We start from the raw sequence: 17,552 nt of genomic DNA on the forward strand, positions 1-17,552 counted from the left end.
CAGAGCTGAAGGGACCAGAGTGTGGCATAGTGAACATACAAACAAGTAACCCCCACCACTCGTGGTGACTGTGAGCCACTGTCCGTAACTGTGGGCCACCTCTCCCACAGCCCAGCTCCCTGGTTGGTTTGCACAGTGTCTCCACAAATGCAGAAGCAACCTGCTGTCCTCAGGACGGCTGCCTCGTCACGAGGCCCTGGGACTGTCTCTGCTGTTTAATGTGGCAGGACCAGCACTGCACGTGCTGCCTGTCGGGACGAGAAGTCCTCAGGCAGTGCGCCAGTACCCTGAAGGGCTGGGCATGCCAGGCAGTGCTCTGCACTGAGGTGCACCCACTCCGGGCAGTTTTTCTGTTCTGATCGAGGTGGGTTAAGGCCTGGCTTGGTGAATGCTGAAGGGGAAGGGTGGGCCAGGGGGCCCTGGAGGCCCAGGCTGTGTTCCCGAGGTGGAGCCCTGGCCTGCTGCCGGCCGTCAGGGGTCTGGGCGCCTTACCACCTCTGCAGCCCCTGCCTGAATTCCCTGATGTGCTGTCAGCCTTAGGTTGGCCCTTGGTGTTGGGGAGAACTAGTGGTTACTGAGTGTGTTTTATGTCAGAGGAAAAGGAAGGGTGGGACTGTAGGTGACAGGCGTGGAGGAGGGGGGCAGGAGGAGCAGCAGACCTGGCTGAGAGTGGCTTGTGCATTTCAGAACCCAGGAGGGGCACAGTGAAGGCCCAGTGTATAGCCGCTGGGAACGGAAGGAGCTGGGGGCAGTGGATGTGCTGGTGTCACCACCCTGAGCATGCACTCAACGGCCCTGTCCCCCATGACTGAGTGCCACTGTTACGTGCCAATCAAAAGAGGAAGCTTCCTTAGGAATCCCAGTAGCAGCAAGCACCAGAACCTTAGTGAACACCACGCCTGGAGACTGATGGGCTCTGGGTGCCTCCCGCCTCGCTGTTCCCCAACTCAGGAGCGGCTATCTAAGTGCAACACACAGTGTCCACTGCAATGCAATGGAGCCGCGGAAGTGTGGTCGGAACGCATGCGCGGGAGAGCCCTGTGGCTGGCAGACCTTGTGTGTGGGAGGACCCTATGCGTGGGAGGGCCCCTGTGCATGGGAGGGTCCTGTGAGGGGGAGGGCCCTGTGAGGGGGAGGGCCCTGTGTGTGGGAGGCCCTGTGAGGGGGAGGGCCCTGTGAGGGGAGGATGGGCCCTGTGAGGGGGAGGGTCCTGTGAATGGAGAGGGCTCAGTGAGGGCGAGGGCCCTGTGAGTGGGAGAGCCCTGTGAGTGGAGAGGGCCTTGTGCGTGGGAGGGCCCAGTGAGGGGGAGGGCCCTGTAAGTGGGAGGGCCCTATGAGGGGGTGGGCCTGTGGCAGAGCATGACCTGTGAGTGGAAGAGCCCTGTGAGAGGGAAGGCCCTGTGAGTGGGAGGGCCCTGTGTGTGGGAGGGCCCTGTGTGTGGGAGGACCCTATGAGGGAGAGGGCCCTATGAGGGGGAGGACCCTGTGAGTGGGAAGGTCCTGTGAGAGGGGGGACTTGTGAGGAGGAGGGCCCTGTGCATGGGAGGACCCCGTGAGGGGGAGGGGCCGTGAGTGGGAGGACCCTATGAGAGAGGGGCCCCTGTGAGGGGGAGGGCCCTGTGAGTGGGAGGGCCCTGTGGGGGGGAGGGCCCTTTGAGTGAGAGGGCCCTGTGAGTGTAAGGCCCTGTGCGTGGGGGGGCCCTGTGAGGGGGAGGGCCTTGTGCGGGAGGGCCCATGGTGGGGCGGGCCCTGCGTGTGTCAGGCAGGCCCTGTGCGTGGCCAGATGTGCTCTGTCGCCCTGGGCTGTGGGCGCCATGGTTTTGCACTCAGGTACCCTCAGATGTGGGCGGGAAGACACTTGGGAGAAGGCACCAAGAAGCAGGCTCTGAAGTAGGACCTCCTCTAGGGCCGCCTTGGGGGACGCCTGGTGCTGGATTTAACTGAAGTTTTTACTGCAGTGATAGTTGTAGGGAACGACAAGGGACCCCCTTGTGCTGCTTTACCTAGTTTTCCTCAAGGGGGACTCTGCAAACCACTGGCAGCATCTGGTCAAGACGTGGGATTTGATGCAAACCATGCTCATTATCAGACACCCCCATATTTACCTGTGTTTGTTTCTATGGAATTTTAAATTTATCATTACCAGTTTTAATTTTTAATGACCCAGGGCCTGCGCATACTATGCATGTGCTGTATGGCTGAACTAGACCCCCAGCCGTGTGCATTTTTGAAAAGTACTTAAGGATTTGTTTGTGATTGATACGTGACTGTAGGGCATGGTTCTGGAGTGCAGTGTGTGTATGGTGCTTATGATCCAATCAGCGGATGGTGCCGTAGCCAGAGGAAGGAGTTCTGGTGTATTGCTGCTCGGTGGGGTTACCCGTGAGGTAAGAAGACTTCAGGACAGCTGGAGGGGAGGAGAGAATGGTGGAGTTTCATGCACTGTGCCACAAGTGGAGGCAGGTGTGTCCCCCACCAAATGCAAACCGTCCATCACCACTGGATCCTCCCAGGGGCTTTCTGCAGCTTCGTTCTCCCCCAGTCTCCAACCCCAACAGCAACTCACTTGCCCTCCTTTTCTCAAATGTTGCCTCTTCAAAAACATTGTAGGAAAGGAACCGTGGGCAGCATGGACCTGGAGAAGGTCTGCCTTTGCAAGCCCAGCATCATTCCCTGGGATCCAGCAGGGCAAGGCCCCTGGGACAGTTCCTTCCTGTTTGCTGTGGAGTGGCGTCTCCTTCAGTGCATGTACCACAGTCTGTTTAGTGCACCCATTTGATGAGGGCTGACTTCTGCCCCTAAATTCCCACGATGAAGTCCTAGCCCCAGGACCTCAGAATGAGGCTGTGTTTGAGGTGGGGCCTCCTAGGAGGGTGTTAAGGTATGGTGAGGTCACTGGGGTGGGTCCTCATCCTATAGGACCAGTGCCTGGTGAGAGGACCAGGACGCAGACCGCAAGGCGGCTGTGAGAGGGTGGAGAGGGTGGTGTCTGCAAGCCTGTCCCTACCCTGACCTTGGATTTCCAGCCCCCCCCCCCCCGCCCCCCGTGGTCAGAGAGCACAGTTCTGTGTTCAGGCTGCTGGGTCTGTGGTATTCTGATGTGCCAGCAGAGCTAATGGAGACACCCTTGAGCATTTGGGTTGTCTGCAGGTTGGGGCTATTCCACAGAAAACTGCTAGATATCCACGTGCAGATTTGGGTGTGAACATACGTTTCCAACTCTGGGATAAATGCTGGGAGTGCAGTTGCTGGTGGTCTGACCCTCACTTGTTTTATTTTATAAAACATGGTCCGGTTGCTGCCTAGGGTGGCTATCCCCTTTCACGCTCAGAGATTTGCTTCTGTGTGTGGATGCTGAGACCAGAGATGCACTTTAGCTTTGGGCAAATTAAAGGAGGTTGAGGCAGAAAGAGAAGGAGTATACACATTAGGGATCGAACCTGGCAGCTCCACCACTGAGTTACACCTCCAGCCCTTTTTGAGACAGGGTCTTGCTAAGTTTCTTAGGCTGGCCTCTAACTTGTGATACTCTTCCCTCGTTCTCCCAGAGGCTGGGTTACAGATGTAACCAGGGCGCCTGGCTACACATAGATTCTTGAAACATAACAGGGTGGTCAGGCCACGCCCTGTGAAAGGAGGTTGAGAAGGCTGGGCCTCTGTCAGGTTGGTCCAGACACTGCCTGGCAGCAGAGCAAGGGCCCTTCCTTCCTTCACAGCCTCCAGCGTGAGTACCTTTTCTTTGTTTCCCAGGTCTTGACACACAGGGGTCTGGACCCACGCTGACACCTCTGACCCTCTGTGTGAGTGTGTGGCAGCTGTGGCTTCAGGCAAGGCTCTCTTTTCCCACGTGGGTGTCCAGCTGCTCATCCCTGTTTGGTGGAGGCAGATATCTTCCAATGAGTGCTTGGAGCTGTGCCACAGATCAGTCCTGCGCGCGGAGGGGGCGTTCTCCAGTTCTCCATGCTGTCCTCTGGATGCGTTCGTGTGTCCTTTATGGTACCATGCTGGCTTGTAAAACTGGGAGGAAGTATACATAAAACTCATGGCCGTGACCATCTTCAAGTGCACAGTTCGGTGTCCCTTCAGGGTCACTACCCCCATCTCTGGCACGGCTCACCTTCAGATAGAGGCTCTGTCCCTGCCCCGAAGTGCAGACCTGGGCCCCAACCCCCTGCATTCCACTCCGACCTGGGGGAGTGGCTAGGCTCCCTGGGCTTCCTGTGAGTGCAGCCACGTGGCTGGCGTGTTTCAGGGTGATGCCATCAGTGTAGGAGCATGTGCCACTGTGCGTCTGTGAGCACTGCTGCTTGAGCTGGTGCAGACCATGCAGACCACCTTCTCTGCACCGGCCTGTGGCAACTCAGCGTGAGTGTGGAGAACCGTCCTCCTGTCTCTGTGGTGGGCACCTGCTTCTCTCTCCCTGCCTGTGCACAAGGTCCACACCTGTCCTCGCCAGCACTGGGCATCCTCTGCCTTGTGATGGTGGCTGTGCAGATGGGCAAGAGGAGCTGTCTCACTGGTCAGGCCTTCACTCCCAATGGTCACTTGCCTGTGGGCTGTTTGAGCCTCATATTTGAGAAAGTTCTGCTCAAATCCTTTGCCCAGTTTAGTCAGGTGGTGGGTGTCCAGGTTGGTTCCACCTCTTGGCTACTGTGAACAGTGCTGCTATAGCCATGACTGGAAATCATGATGATTGGGGCTTCTGACACAGTGACAGAGTATTTGAAAAGACCCTCCATACAGTGCTATGTCATGCTGGCAGCAGAGATGGTGCACCCAGCAGTCTTCCAGGTGGGGATTCAGTGTAGACGGTGGGCTCCCCCCAGCAGGCAGCTCCAGGTGTGGAGCTCCCGCAGCCCACACAGATGGGGCTTGCTCCTGCAGGCTCTTGGGTGGGTGAGAGGGGATAGGAGAGAGAGGGAGGCAGAGGGAGGGAGAGGTGGAGGGAGGGAACATGGTGGGAGGGAGGAAGCTTCTCCAAAGAGCAGCATTCATGGGTGGTCAGTGGGAATTCAGGAACATGAGAAGCCATGGATGCACTCAACGAGAGTGAGACAAGGACAGTTTTCTTTTTTCAGTGTAAGATCATTTTTTATTGTTCTGGATAGTCTCTATGGAGGAAGTGAGATTCTACTTGATCATGTGATGTCAAGCCATGGGATGACATTGAGCCACTCAGGAGCAGGTTCTGGGTTCTGATGCTGTCCCACAGGTTTGTTGGTCCCTGAGCGTGATTCTCAGTAAAGGTGCGGTACTGTCAGACAGTGTCTTGGTACCTTGGCCCTTGCTTCTCAGTGTGCTCTTTAGAGCCAGACTTTCCAAACCTGCCCCCACGTTCATGCTCATGTGCAGTCACGTTCCCACCAGCGTTGCCTCAAATGGTGGATCACACCAGGGAGAGCTGATGTGTTTGTGTTACTGACTCTTGAATTTCATGAACATTGCCCTTCTCTCCATTTATTTAGGCCTACTTTAATTTTAAAATATCCATATTGTTCTTCTACAGTTCTTGCTACATATTAAATTTAATCATTTAAAATAATTTTGGGCTGGATGCAATGTTGCAGGCCTGTAATCACAGCAACCAGGTAGCTGAGGTAGGAGGATAGCAAGTTGAAGGCCCGTCTCAGCAACTTAGAGAGGTGCTGAGCAACTTAGTGAGAGCCTGTATTAAAATAAAAAATAAAGCACTGGGGATGTGGCTCAGTGGTTAAGTGCCCCTGGGTTTAATCCCTGGTATCTAAATAATGATAATAATAACAACAAAATAATAATGATAATAGTTTTGGGTGCTCACTTCTGTAGCACAGATACTAAAATTGGAATGATACTGAGAAGATTAGACTAGCTTTTGATTTTAATATGCATAGTTTGTTAGGTTAGAAACAGTTGTCTTTGTATGAATATAGAACGTGATCTACACAAGGAAAGAATAATTTTGGTCCTGTGGCAAATGGCATACTTGTGAAATGGTTCTTATCTATTTTTTTTTCTTACTTGATTTTTTTGATACCAATGCTTATAAATAAGTTTGGTGAATTTCCAGGGACTCCTGGTAACTCTCTTGTAGCTGGTGTGGGGCTCTGCGGTGCGGGCTATGTGTCCGAGGCTCACGCAGGTGAGTCCTGGCACCCACTCCTCCATCCTGCCTCTGATTGGTCCTGTCAGGGAGCCGCGTATAGACTTATGCCTGCGAACCCTGGAGAGGGCAAGAGCAGGTTTCACCACACTCAGGCTAGGAATTATTACAACCCTTAAACAGTTGTGCACCCCAGAGCTATGGTTTCTGTGGGATAAAGTGTCAGTATCAAAACTGAAGAAATCTGTCATCGTTTACTAATGCATTCAACTTAAATTAGTACATTTTAGGTTGATGAAAGCATACTTCTATAGAAAAATCAATATTCCCTGAAAAAATGTAGGGGGAAAATGTGACAATGGTCCTCATGAGCAGAACTCCAACACCTGCTTCATGAAAATACTGGACCCTCTGCCTTGGAGTCCTGTGGCCTCGGGAGGACTCCACACTCATGGAGGGGACATGGAGGACTCTAGAATCATCGGAGGAGATAGATAGGTACATAGAGCTCTGGTGCCTCTTAACAGGTCCCCAGGTTCTCCTGCTATGCTGTGATGGTGCTGTGAGAGTCAAAGTTCCAGGCACTGCTGTTCCTGTCTGCCTTGTGGGTTTGGGCTCTGTTCAAGATTTCATTTCAGGAAATGTTTAGACTGGCACCCATTGTGTTTTTTTGGCCACTTCTGCTCTTAGTGTAGCTGGCACCTATTATTATTTTTTTAACTGAATAGAATTTAACTATATAGTTGAACATGAAGGAAAAACTTGTTCCCATTTCCATCCTCAAAAATGTCACCACAGTCAATGTCTGCTCATTTTGGGACATGTCTCAGCATTCAGACATACATCTATACAACTCTGTGACTATATCACCTGCCTATGACTCAGGGTCCCATCTGCCGAGGCTAGGTACCTGTCAGCATGTGCCATCTGCCCGTGCACCTTAGTGACTCATGGATGGTGTTGTATCTCTCTATGTGTCTTCACATCACCCATTCCTCAACGTATCTGCCATCTGCCTGGCAGTGGTTCCTTACCTGTGGTATCCTTCTTCCACCTATCTACCCACCTTCCCCCCCGAGCCTCTGTGCTTGCTGACCCACCTTGTCCCCTCTACATGTGTCCATCACCTTGTCTCAATTCCAGCGGTCTCCGCCTTTCACGGCCCATTCGCCAACCCCGAGGCACAAGCTTCAGCACGCAGACTCCCGAGCTTTTGGCAGGTTCAGGTGCCCCGCGTGAGCTGCCAGTGTTGGAACAGTGGCCTGTGTGTTCTCTGACAGAAGAAAAAGGCCAAGAGCCCAGGTGATGGAGGGATCTCACGCACAGGGCCTGAGAATCTGGCCCACACCTCATGCAGCAGCCGCACCAGCCGTGCACACACACAGCCTCCTGGAAGACAGGCGCCCAGCCACTGTGCTCCTGCTCAGGTGGACGCCACCCTTATGGTGAGCCTGTGGCCAAGGTTTATGGGATCAGAGTGTCAGTACCCAATGGCCTCATGTCACTCCCAGACGCTCTCTTCTCGGGAGGACTCCACACTCACAGGGTTTGCCTTGTGCAGTCCCCTGTGGTGCCCTGCTAGTCCCACCATTGACTCCTCTCTGACCGTTATGCCAGCTGTCGGTGGCCGGCAGCAGCGGCTGTTGCTTGTGTGGACAGCTTTCTCTGCACACTGATCTTGCTTGGACCTGTCCTCTCAGCTCCCCAGGGAGCGGATCTGGTCCTGGTCCCTGGAGAGCCAGCAGTGGCCACCTGGAGGTCCTGAGAGTATGTCCCAGCACAGCCGTGACACAACACAGGGGCAGGAGGGTGACAGAGCTGATGTCCAGAATGTGACAGCCGAGAGAGCACGAGTCGGTTCCTAGGGAGACCTGGGTTGCTCTGAGCCACTCTGGCAGAGCTGTGGAAGGGGAGATGGGCCCCTTTCCAGCCACAGTGGGACTGCATTTTCCAGTTAAGTCACCCTGTTAATTGTGGCCCTTACTTCTACTCTGAGAATCTGTGCAGTCCTAATCTTAGCATTTCAAGAAGAGATGGCAGCTGTTGGGTGGAGATGTCACTCCATTCCATGGTGGCCGTGGCCCCATCATGTCTAATTTTAAATCATGACAGGCAGAGGAAGGTTCACAGCCATGCTGCTGACGTCCACCCTGGGACACGTCGGGAGGGTTTCCACCAAGAACACCAGAACCCCACAGCAGGCTGTTTGAAGCATCCCTCAGGATTTTAAATGAGGCTTAGTGATGGTTACGGATCTGGATGACGCTGACAATTTTAAGTGTGTTGCCTTTGTTTCAATGTTCTGCTGAGCATTTTAAAGGATTCTGTTTCGGTGAGAGAGAGGGTGACTTCCCCAGGGAATGGGTTCCTTACTACCTGTGCGAGAGGACTGTGGTTTTCAGAAGACTCTCTTTGATTCTCCTTGATCCCTGTAGGGCATGAGTTGCTCTGGCATCTCTTTTGACCCCATCTGTTTTGACCCAGTCCTGAGGTTGGTTCTGATCCAGGAGGCTTTTCTCACCATCTTTCTATGGTCTCTGGTGACTCAGCTGCCTGTGGTTGAGCTTGTTGATCTGGACAAAAGGAGCTTGTATTTGTTTATTACTATAATAAAATAGCTGAGGCTATGCAACTTGAAAAGGAAAGATGTTTATTATGACTTGTGGCTCAAGGTTGAGGGGCTGCGTCTGCTGAGGACCTTCTTGCTGGCGAGTCCTGAGGTGGTGCCTCGAATGCCAGGAGACAGGGAGCATGCGTATGGCTCCCAGTTCTCTTTGCTCTCTCTCCCATCTCCCAAGGCCACCGGGACTCTTCCTGGAGTACCACCTTGATGACTTTACCTAAACCTGTGGCCTCCCAAAGGCTCCTTCTCTGAATACCCTTGTCATCCAGTTTCCACCTGAACACCTAAGGGCGGGGCTTGAACATTGCATTTGTTGCAACATGCTCACGACCCTTGGGGGACACACGGGCCATGTCCCACCCACTACTGTTCTCAAGAACAATAATGGGTGTGCACCTTGCCACATGGCTTCAGATGGGACTGCTTCCTCCGGGAGAGCTTTGGCGATCTCCTTGGTCAGGTGGATCTTGAGTAGAGTTGGGTAGGCCACAGCGCCTTGCTCTCACAGCCGATAGGGTGGCAGCGTGGAGGCAGGGCGGCTCGACCTCTCAGCACTGGCCAGGAATTCAGCCTCCTCCACCTGCTGGAGGGCAAGGAATGTGTGCCCTCCTGGTGAGACACCTGGGCTCTTGGTAGGGGTGTGGGAGTGGCCCACCCTCTTGGCCAGACCCACCCCAGCCAGGAGCAGAGGAGCAGAGGAGCAGCCGGCTGACCATGGCTGACCAGAGATGTGGGGTGGGCTAGGGAGCCTCAGGGTGAGTCTGCTTTCTTGAGTGAGTGTTCCTTCCTCCTTTGCAGATGGGTAGTAGCCCCATAGTGGTGCGGGTGTGCCCCGAGATCCCCAGGAGGCCTGGAGTAGCAGACCGCACCAAACCCTTCTTCCCACAGCTCTTAGGGATGGTGTGCCTCTGGAAGTGGGAGCTCAACAGCCTCTTGTTCCTTGTGAGGTCGGCCTGCGTCAGGTGCTTTGTGCCATGGTGGAGGGCTGACTGGCACGGTAGTGGAGCAGGGAGCACGGTGCCCACGCGCACACCTGTACTCTACAGACAGCAGCCCTTCGGGTCTCTTTACGCCAGCATCAGGGGCGTGGCACTGTGCTATGCTGTCACGGGGACCTCCTGCCACCAGCTGACTCCCGGTTCCGGGACAGCCATTGTTTCTGCTCTTCCACTAACGGAGGTGCCCTGGCTGGTGGCTGTGTTTGCAGAAGACCTGACGGTGGCTCTAAGGAGTGCCTCTTCAGAATCTACCCTCCCCCTCTCCCCGGTGGCTTTCCTCTTTGTGTGGTACACCCCTGTGCCCTCCACCTCTGGGGTGCCTGTGGGTCACATGCACAGAGGGCAGGGAGGACCTCTATCTACAGCACCTCCTGTTTTGCTGGAACTCATTTTTGTCCTTCTCTTTTTATTTTTTGTGCTCAGCTGGGCTCAGTGGTGCACATCTGTGGTCCCAGCAACTTAGAAGGCTGAAGCAAGAGGGTCGCAAGTGTTTTTTTTTTTCTGTATGAAGGTTTGAACCCAGGGGTGATCAACCACTGAGCCACATCCCCAACCCTTCTTAAACTATTTTATTTAGAGACAGGGCCTCACTAAGTTGCTGAGGCTGGCTTTGAACTTGCAGTCCTCCTGCCTCAGCCTCCCTAACCTCTGGGATTACAGGTGTGTGCCACTGTGCCTGGCTGAGGGTTGCAAGGTTAAGGCTAGCCTAGCAACCTAGTGAGAACCTAGGTTCTCAAAATAAAAAATAAAATTAAAAAAGGGTTGGGGATGCAGCTCATTGATAAAGTGCCCCTGGGTTCAACCCCTGGTACTCTCCTCTGCAAAAAAAAAAAAAAAAAAAAAANTAGTGGGCGTGTTCTGGAATGACGCAGCCAAGTGTCTCCATAAAACTGTCGGCTCCCATACTCATCGTCATTGTGAACACACACCAGTCCACTCTCTAGCAAGGGTGTGGACAATGTTGACCTCAGTCACTGCACATCAGGCTGGGGAAGAGAAAGAGACGCTAACCAGAGCTTCCTGTATGCCTTTCCACCAGTCTGGGCTGGAGGGCAACGTGGCCAAAGTGACAGTTACTGCCCTCCTGCCCACTCATCTCCTTGGACGTGCCCACCATGCTCTGGCTGTATCAGGCTCCACATTCCCCTGACACTCAGTGCAGGGCTGTGGTGCTGCCCTCCTAGGCCACTGTGAACAGGCGGCAGTCGCCATGGGCATTGGGGGGTCGCTTCTACATTCAACTCCCCTCCTTTAGAGGTAGGTCTGCACGTGGTGGCAGACGTGCACAGAGCCCATAGCACTGGCTCTGGCTGTCTTTCTGAGCAGTGCGGTGGCAGCTGCTCACATTACATCAGGCCTCAGGAGTCACCTAGGTGAGAGTCTAGGCATGTCCAGGGAGTGTGGGTGCAGGAGCACAGCACCCTGCTTCCCACGTGGGCCCGGAATGTGTCCAGGGAGTATGGGGTGCAGGAACACAGCGCCCTGCTTCCCATGTGGGCCTGGAGCATTGGTAGATCCTGGTATCCGGGGGTCCTGGAATGAGTCCCTGCAGGCAGGCAGAGGGGTGTGGAGGAGGCCTTACTTTCCATAGTCTGGCCACGTCTCCTGGGTCCTGCTCCTGGCCTGCCATGTTGTCAGGGATTGCTGCTTTCTGCCTTTTGGATGAGGGTCCCTGTGGGGACACATTGTGGTGATAGGAGTCTGAAGACTGGCAGTATCAGCTGGTCCTGAGCAGAGGCTGGAGCAGCTGCAAGTGCCCAGCTCCCCTCCTGGAGCTCAGTCCTGGCTCATGTCCTGCCCTTGTGTGAACCATGGGCTCACCTGGTGGTGCCCCGGCTCCCTGCAGTTTGGCCCAGGCTGCCCCTGCTGCACCCAGGCCTCCTGTCCTTCCATAGCAGTGGGCTCTGGCCCAATGCCCCCACACTGTACCTGGGCCCTGGTGGCACATGAACGCCCTCTGGCTACTGCCCCTGAACCTGAGATACTGTGTGCACATATTCTCTGGCTCCCTTTCCTCAGCTTGGTCTGTCTCTCCCCAGGACATCTGTGCCCTGGGCTCCCTCCTCATCCCTGTGAAAGGTCATGATCCAGGAGGAACGCTCTTTGACACCTTGGCAAAACCAGAGGTGGAAGTTTCCCCAGGGAAGGCTCCGCATGCCCATCTCAGATGGGCACATTCTCAACACCTCCCAGCTCCTGCACCTCACACCCAGCAGCTCAGGAGCAGAAGTCTCTCCTTTCTTTCAGACCACAGCGCTGCAGACCAGACCTCTGACAGAACACCTGCGCAGCGGTGGCCTCCACCTACGCAGACGCCAGCACTTGCCTGGGGTCTCCAAGGCCCCCAACTCTGGACCTGGCTATCTTCCTGCTGTGCCCTAAAGCCTTCTCCTGGCTTCAGCCTCCCTGGCACATGCTTAGTTTGTCAAGGCCCTGCAATACTCCGCTGTTCTGAGTGACATCGTTATTCTTTGGAGAATCACGCTCTGGTTGGTATTTATGCTGACATCTCTCCCTGAACCCGCGGGGCCCAGTTTCCACCTGCAAAGAGCTGGGGGCTCAGGGATGTGTTCTCTGAGGGCTAGCAACCCAGAGCTTTTGTCCTTTCTTCATGGTCTTTCAGCCTGGACAGTGTGGCTGTCCCCTGGTGGCCAGGGTGTTTGTGGGGCCCTGCTTTCCTCCTGTTCCTGGCCATGGTTGCCTTCTGTCCTGCTCCATATGAATGACATGGAACTATGGGGACTGTGAGTAGGAGGACCCATATACATCACAGAGGAGGAGGGGGATGTAGAGCAGGAGGTCTCATAAATGGAGGAGCACAAAGGAGGTCTCACACATGGAGGAGCACAGAGGAGCAGGTGAGTTGTGGAGCAGGAGTACTCACACACTGAGGAGCACAGAGGAGGAGGTGGGTCATGGAGCAGGAGGACTCACACATGGAGGAGCACAGAAGAGCAGGTGGGCTGTGGAGCAGGAGGGCTCACACATGGAGGAGCACAGAGGAGCAGGTGGGCTGTGGAGCAGGAGGAATCAGCACAGAGGAGGAGGTGGGCGGTGGAGCAGGAGGTCTCACACATGGAGGAGCACAGAGGAGCAGGAGGGCTCACACATGGAGGAGCACAGAGGAGGAGGTGGGCTGTGGAGCAGGAGGGCTCACACATGGAGGAGCACAGAGGAGCAGGTGGGTCATGGAGCAGAAGGACTCAGCCCAGAGGAGGAGGTGGGCTGTGGAGCAGGAGGACTTAGCACATGAGGGAGCATAGAGGAGCAGATGTTCATGGAGCAGGAGGTCTCAGCGCAGAGGAGGACGTGGGCTGTGGAGCAGGAGGACTCACACATGGAGGAGCACAGAGGAGCAGGTGGGCTGTGAAAGAGTTGGACAGGTACCCACATTCATCCTGCACCCTCATGGTCTAGATGAGCTCTCAGCACAGCCCGGGCTGGCCTGCCCCTTCTCTCCTGCCTTCTGCCTTCTCTCTCATGGGTCAGGCATTCGTGTCACTCTCTGTGGCCCCTGCAGCTCTGTGGAGCCAGGTCTGCCTCCTGGGCATGAGGAGCAAATGCTGAGACCTGGCCCCGCAGACTCCTCTGTCCGGTGTAGCACCTTGTGGAGCACCATCTGCACTGAAGTACACCCCGTGTATCTAGCATGCCATGCTCAAAAGCCCCTCCTCATGCATGTTTGTGAGAAGTGGCATGTAAAGGGACAGACCCACCTGTCCCTGCTTACCAGATGCGGCTGTTGTCTGGTGAAGGGGTTCCCACAAGTGTGTGGCAGGACCCTGGGTCCAGCACTGAGTGTGAGCTGAACCACATACCAGGTGGCATGGCAAGTCACACAGCTCCAGAGCTTGGGGAACAGATACCCTTCCTCCAAGAAGTATGGGGCAGACATCCTTCAATATCTACAGTTACAATAACTTTTTTTCTAAAATTCTTCACATTTTCTGTTGACTTTAAAAACGTTTTTATTAGAACATTATGATCTATATAGTAGCTGGGTTCATTTTGACAGGATTATACATGCAAGGAATTTCATTTCAATCCCCATTCCTCCCTGCTTTCCTCCCTTCCTCTCTTACCCTAGTCTCTCTTCTACTGATCTTCCTTTCGCTCCTTTATTTATTTGTCATTGGTACTTTTTGTATATACATAAAGGTGAGGTTCCCTTTCATACATTTACATTTGCATATGGCAGGATTTTGTTAAACTCATTCCACGTTTCCTCCCCTTTCCGTCCTTCCTCCCTCTTGTCTCCTACTCCACTGATCTTCCTGCATCTTCACGATATCCAATCCCCTCCCCAACCACCCTTCCTTTATTTTGCTCCAGTTGTCACACTTGAAAGAAAAGAGTTGACCCTTGATTTTTCTGATTCTGGCTTATTTCACTTGGCATGATTTTCTCATTTCCCCATTTACAGGTAAATGCCATTATTTCATTCTTCTTTATGGCTGAGTTCAACTCTGTTGTCTATATATAACACCTTTTCTTGATCATCTTCACCTATTGACAGATATCTGGGTTGCTTCCATAACTTGGATATTGTGAATTGTTCTGCTGTAAGCATTAAAGTGCCTATGTCACTATAGTAAGCTGATTTTGGTTCTTTGGGATAAATACAAAGGAGTGGATAGCTGGGTCATATGGTGGTTCCATTCCTAGCTTTTTGAGCAATCTCCATACTGCTTTCCAGAGTGGTTGCACTAATTTGCAGTTTAACCAACAATGTATGAGTGCACCCTTTCCCCAATATCCTCAACAGCATTTATTATTATTCATATTCTTGATAATTGCCATTCTGACTGGAATGGAGATGAAATCTTAGTGTAGTCTTTTTGTTGTTGCTGTTTTGTGGTACCAGGGATTGAACCCAGGGGCACTTAACCACTGAGCCACATCCCCAGCCCTTTCTATATTTTATTTAGAGACAGGGTCTCTCTAAGTTGCTTAGAGCCTCGCTAAGTTGCTGAGGCTGCTTTGAACTTGCAATCTTCCTGCCTCAGCCTCCCCAGCCACTGGGGTTATAGGTGTATAACCTATAACAGTGTATACCCCAGCTCAGTGTAGTTTTGATTTGCATTTCCCCAGTTGCTAGAGATATTGAACATTTTTCATGTATTTGTTGCCCATTTGTGTTTCTTCTTTTAAAAAATTTCTGTTTAGTTCCTTTGCCCATTAATTTATTGTATGTTTTTTTTAGCATTCAGTTTTTGAGTTCTTCATATATTCTGGATGTTAATTGCCTGTTTGAGGAGCAGGTGACAAAGGTCTCATATTCTGTAGGCTCTCTCTTCATTGCTCTTAATCATATCCTTGGCCGAACAGAGTCTTTTTAATTTGATGGCGAACCACTTGCTGATTCTTGGTTTTATTTCTTGAGCTATAGGGTCTTGTGAAGGAAGTGGTGCCTGCACCTGTATTATGGAATGTCAACTGTTTTCTTCTAGCAGTTGCAGTTTCTGGTCTAACTCCTAAGTCTTTGATCCATTTTGATTTGACTTTTGTGCCAGGTGAAAAATGGGAATCCAAATTTCATTATGGAGTTCCAGTTTTCCCAGCATCGTTTGTTAAAAAGACTATCTTTTTTTCAACATATTTTTTGGGCCCCTTTGTCAAGTATTGGATGGCTGTATGTTGGTTTGTCTCTTGTCTTCTATTCTATTGGTCTTTTTGTCTGTTTTGATGCCAATATAATAACAGTTTTTATGTATCAGTTAAAATAAGAGTTTAAGCAAAAATAATAGGAAATTCAGGGCAGGAAATATGAAACAAAAGGAGGGGGCCTCTACATTGGAAGGGTGGTGGGGGGCAGGGCAAAAAGCCACAGGGCTGGCAATACTCCAGTGAGAGAGCTAGGAAGATGGTCAGGAGCTGAGGGTAGTTTCTGGGACTGAGACAGTTCTTTTCCTTCAGCATGGACTTCCTCTCTGGCCTCCTGTGACCCTGTGCTAGGAAGGGTGGGGCATGCTTACATGCTTGCCTCCACACACAGGTATGCCCACACACATACCCACAGGCACACACACGCATATCCACAGGCAGCTACTCATGCATGCATTAACACACACACATTCACAAAGCTATCTCTAATGCATGCATGTGCACACATACAGGTACACAGGCATGCACAGAGCACAATGTACACAGACATTCAAGCAACCGTGTGCATGCTCGTCAGAATATGCATGCATGCCTGCAGCCATGTGCAGGCACTCACACTTAGGCTCCAGCTGTGCTTCAAGTTCTTTCCTCCCTCATTGGTGCTGTGCCCTGAAAGTCGGTACACCCTCAGATTCCTGTGCTGAGTACCTCCCTGCCAGGGGATGGTGCTAGGAGCTGGCTTTGGGTGGTGCTTGGATCGAGAGGTGGAGCCTCTTCAGTGGGACTAACAGGACCCCAGGAAGCTCTTTCTTTCCTTTTTCCCTGTGAGGACATAAGAGGCTCCTCACCAGAAGCTGAGGGCGAGGACATGGGACCTTGGCACCAGCTGGGGGTGGAGGATGAAGCCTGGAGGTGCGGAGCAGCCGCACCCTGGCTCTTGGTGGCCACCCTCTTCCCTACCCCCACTCCTGCTTTGCAGGCTTTGCTCAGGAGTTTTCCTCTAGCAGCCTGAGCAGCCCCCCATACCCAGCTCTAGACCCCTGACCACCCACCCCTTCTCTGGCTCCAGCAGCTCTGCAGAGGTGTAGTATGGGCCACATGGGACCTTCCTTGGCATCTGCCCTGGGTCCCCATGTCTTCAGGTGCAGCCTGCAGGAAGAGCCCAGTCACCTTCTTCAGAACCAGGTCGAGGGGGTTCTTCTCCTTGGGGAAAGGTCAGGACTCCCACCAGGTGACCCCTCTGGCTCCTGTTGGGTGCCTTGCTGCCAGGTAAAATTCATCCTCTCCCTGTGGGGTGGGGGTGAGGGCTGCACAGTGTCCATTCTACCTTTGTCTCTGAGTTTGGGGGAGGGTAGTGGGCAGGGTCCTCCTGGGCTACGAGGCAGGGAGTTCTGTTGGCATGCACCCTGCCTCTGGAAGAGGTCCTCAGCCCTGGGCAGACTGGGTTCTTATACCACCCTCACTCCCACTGAAACATTCAGTGGGAGTGAGGGTGGTAATCAACATTCATTCAGGGTTGACCACTACTGGGTCTACTTGAAACAGGCAACTTGACAGCCAGGTTGAACACAGTAGGGAAGGATAAAAGGTGGGCTGGGTCACAGGTGTGGTCAGGGCAGGGTAGATATGACCCAGGGACCTGTGCCTAGCTCCTGGCTGCCCTGTTCCACTGCCAGGACCCCAGAAGTTCAGGTGGTGAGCAACCCAGTGGTCCTGGGCTCCTTGGGGTAGTGCTGGTCCACTTGAGGTGGTGCTGGGTCTACTTAAGGTGGTCCTGGGCCCCTTGAGATGTTTCTGGGTCCCATCGTGGCAGTCCTGTGTACCCCGGGGGGTAATCCTGTGTCCCCTGGGGATGGTGCTAGGTCTACTTGTGGTGGTCTTGGTCCCCTAGGGGTGGTACTGGGTCTATGGAGTATCCTGGGTCCCCATCAAGGTGGTAATGGGTCTCTCTGGTGCTCAGTGCTAGGTTTCATTCAGGGTTGACCACTTGACTCCTGGAATTGTCCTGCTGCCCAGCTCCTTCCCCCCTGGACTCTAGACACTGCTCTGAGGAGGGACTAGGCCAGCTGTGCCAACCCCGAGTCCACATCATTGCTGGAGGACACAGGCATCTTCCTGCCCCTGGCTGTGCCCCTGGCCACCTGCCCTTTGCCTCCCAGGGGCCGAGGTGGAAACTGAATCGGGGACAGTGACACCAGGCCTATTTTGGAGCTGGGCTGGGCTGGCCTCTCCATGGTGGGGGCGGGGT

General features: G+C 53.4%; 1 protein-coding gene across 1 annotated transcript in view; it reads left to right on the forward strand.

Moving 5' to 3' along the window:
* The first annotated feature begins 11,951 nt into the window (after positions 1–11,951).
* Obscn (obscurin, cytoskeletal calmodulin and titin-interacting RhoGEF) overlaps positions 11,952–17,552 on the forward strand; it is a 138,633-nt gene continuing 133,032 nt past the window's right edge. The window contains exon 1 of the mRNA XM_048801358.1: positions 11,952–12,189. The gene's annotated coding sequence lies outside the window, so the exon portion shown is untranslated. The remainder of the gene's footprint in view (positions 12,190–17,552) is intronic.

The sequence above is a fragment of the Marmota marmota genome, unplaced genomic scaffold, assembly GCF_001458135.2.
Source record: "Marmota marmota marmota unplaced genomic scaffold, marMar, whole genome shotgun sequence".
Lineage (NCBI taxonomy): Eukaryota > Metazoa > Chordata > Mammalia > Rodentia > Sciuridae > Marmota > Marmota marmota.